The sequence below is a fragment of the Adiantum capillus-veneris genome, chromosome 30, assembly GCF_014529385.1.
Source record: "Adiantum capillus-veneris isolate H3 chromosome 30, ASM1452938v2, whole genome shotgun sequence".
Classification (NCBI taxonomy): domain Eukaryota; kingdom Viridiplantae; phylum Streptophyta; class Polypodiopsida; order Polypodiales; family Pteridaceae; genus Adiantum; species Adiantum capillus-veneris.
The window spans coordinates 87,372,587-87,375,946 of record NC_140960.1 but is presented as its reverse complement, the minus strand read 5'-3'; the positions used below and the strand labels follow the sequence as shown (position 1 = coordinate 87,375,946).

At 34.0% G+C, this 3,360-nt stretch overlaps 1 pseudogene; it reads left to right on the top strand.

Annotated features, from left to right (window-relative positions):
• The first annotated feature begins 492 nt into the window (after window positions 1-492).
• Window positions 493-3,073, top strand: LOC147418352 (uncharacterized; annotated as a pseudogene).
• The last annotated feature ends 287 nt before the right edge of the window (window positions 3,074-3,360 follow it).

Genomic DNA, 3,360 nt, shown 5'->3' with positions numbered 1-3,360 from the left:
GATATGGAGCAATAGCACTCTTCTATTGCACAAATGAGAGAATGAGTGAATTTTAGGTTTAGTTGGCTTTTATATAAGCTCACCCCATTCACACTTGGGCGCCCATGCTTAGCCAACTAATCCCTTGAATGTCCCAGTTAGAGTGCGCCTCTCATCGGCGATCACTCTTACCCTTTTCCTATTGGACCGACAAGCCCGGTACCTGACTCTACCAAATAAATAATACAATGTCCACCGTAGGTTACAACGTCCGTCTCGTAGGTGATAGGGTGTCCGTGAGCCATGAGGGTTAACAGCTATGTACATGGTATGATCTTCAGCTTATGTGAAAATACATATAACCAAAGTTTTAATAAAGTATCAATTTAATTGATGAAATGTTACTTTTATATGGGATTGGAATGGCAAGCTTCAATATAAACACAATGGAGGCCATGAGGAGAGAAATGGAAACAAATAAGAGCTTTCGAGATATGATTGTCTCATTGTTGCATGACAATACTTTATCGCGTCCACTAGCGAAGCTGCAAGAAGGTACAATTTCTTTAATTACTTGTAATTGATATATTAATTTCATTTGTCGTTTTTTATAAATCGTATAGTACTCATGTTTCAATAATTGTACATGTAGCCATGCCAACTATGTCAAAAGTAGATACTATCCCTATACCCACATATGACGAAATCTTCAAACCACCGGAGACCAAGCATAGGGTTAAAAACAAGCTATATGGAAAATAACTTCTACAAAAACAGTTCGAAGATCAGCATTTCATTATGCTTAGTAACTACCGGTTGGTTCGAGAATGGTTCAAAGGATATGATGTGCCTAAGGACCTACACCATAAAAGGAAGAGAGAGAGAAAATTGAGAACATCATTCGACTAAATCATGACAAGCTAGAGCCTCTAGTATTTAAGGATGTTGCACCATACAAGTGGAAAATAGAGGACATATATTTGCATCTCCTCTCTTCTTGGCAATCCAAGAGGAAACATTTAAGGCCATAATCTCTCCCTAAGGATAAGGTAGAACCTTTTCTACACATTCTTTTAAGAATTCATCCTCTTCTTCTTAGAGATATCACTAATAAGTAAATTATTCTTGTAGAGTTATCTTTCACATGGTGTCGATGCCCAAAATATTGAAGAAGCACTTTCTCTCCCTCAAGTAAGAAAATTTATTTTCTCTTTTTGTAGCTTACATACATCTCAAAAGCATTGAAAAATCTCACATGGGTTTTTCTTACGTTACAACTTCTTTTGTTTAAGGTCATTGATGCTACTGCTTCTAGTCAAAAGAAGAATGAGCGAGATAAATTATCACATATGGCACTATTATTTGCTTTAATGATTTTACAACTAATTTTTTAAGTCATATTCTAAGTTTGAAGTATAGCTATAGAAAAAATTATTCTCTTTGAGTATAGTATGACTTCAACTTCCTAAAGTGTTGTCTATAATGCTTTTCATTGACCATAGAAGCCCATGAAATTTTTAACTTTTATATTTGAGAATTGTGATATGAAATTTAGGTTACTACTACACCAACAAAGGATCCTAATTGTGGAAACTTTACTCAAGAATTTGAGGAGTCTAGCCTTTTTGAAGAACCACAAAAAATGGGTGGATTTTGAGAGGTAATCATGGTTTAATAACAATATAGCTAGTACACTAAGCATGTAAGTAAACCATTTTAGCTTATGATATATAAGCCTCTCATTTTCACTTGTAGATAGATAAATTCAGGTTGGAAATGAAAAGCTTTGAAGGTTTACAACGCTACATTTCTGATGAGGCAACCCACAAACATAACATGTTTTTTTAATTGAGGTTATTGAAAAAATAATCATGACTTTTCTCATTTGCTATAGGATCTTGATGAATCTTATGTGGGGGATGAGATCCCAACTTCATATTGTGATCTTCTAAAACATGGAAGTATGAAGGGAGTAGGTGTTGTAAACAAAGGTGCTTCTTTGCTCAAAGACCATATTGTCGGAGCACAGAGGTAACATTTTTTTGTTTATAAATCATATTCCTTGTAATAAATATCATGTCTTTTCATTTCATAGTTTCTTACTTGTTGTTATAGGATTGTGGTGATGTAAATCAAACTTCACATCGTGGTTTTTCTCATCTTGGGAGTGTGAAGAGAGTACATGCTCCCAAAGACCATATTTTTTTGGGAGATAATCAAATTTTAGTATCACAAGAGGTAAGAACTTTTATGGTTACATTTTATCCTTAAATTGAATATCATCTATTCTTATTCCCATGCAGGTCTAATACATTATATAGATGAGAACTTGTTTCGAAATTGAAAAGGAAAGTAAAGTGGAGCGAAAGAGTGTCAGAGTGAGAAAAGTAAGCATATAAAGCTACTGATTCATTTAGCTTTAGTACCATGCATTTACTTATGTTCAACTTGACACATCTATTTATATAAAATCCCTATTGTCTCAATCCATGCATAGGTAACCACAAAAATGAGATCCCATAAGGAAGGAAAGGTCGCCCTCAAAGCTTCCAAGGCTAAGAGAGAAAAAGTACAACTAAGCTTTTAACACTAATATGTGGATTTCTATATTATATTGAAACTTAAGAATGACTAAAGGATATTCCTTTTATACCTTATGTTATTATCAGTTGATGCAGGCGAGAGCTTGATCAAAGAAAAATGCATCTCTTCAACTCTCTCAAATTAAGTAAGCAACATCTCTTAAAATCTCTTAATCATAGGTCATCTTCAATTGTTTCATTAGTGTGCACATTCTCACTTTGGTTCTGTGTGGTTGTAGATCAAGGAGATGCCACTAGAAGATCTTGAGACCATTTTGCTCAAATACATGGGAGAGGGAACAATAAGTAGTATGTACTTCTCATTAAGAAGTACATACATTACTTTAAAAAAAATAGAGCCTAGCTTTATGCCTTTTTGTAGTGATGTAAAAAATCCCGATAGTGTGACCATGGTTCGCAAGATTGTAGGTTGGTTGATAGATACTAACAAAATAGAAGTAATGTTGAAAGACAATCCTCCTAATTTAGAGGACATTGTAATATGTGGTTGATGACACTCGAGCTCAATTAAGACACATGTTTTCAACTTAATTTTTTGTGTCATATTAGATTTTTTTCTTTTCGAGTGTCTTTGAAAAATGATGTGAAGCATTAAGATAAACTGCAATAATTTGAGCTTGGGGATCTCATTGATGCCATGTGCTACTTGTCATGTTTTATGATAATCTTCTTACCTCAAAAAATAATTCCCATATGGTGATCTTCAAACCTTAAAGAATTCCTACATAGGGAAATAAATTAATTCCTATATGGCAATTTCCGCGCCTTATAAAATCCC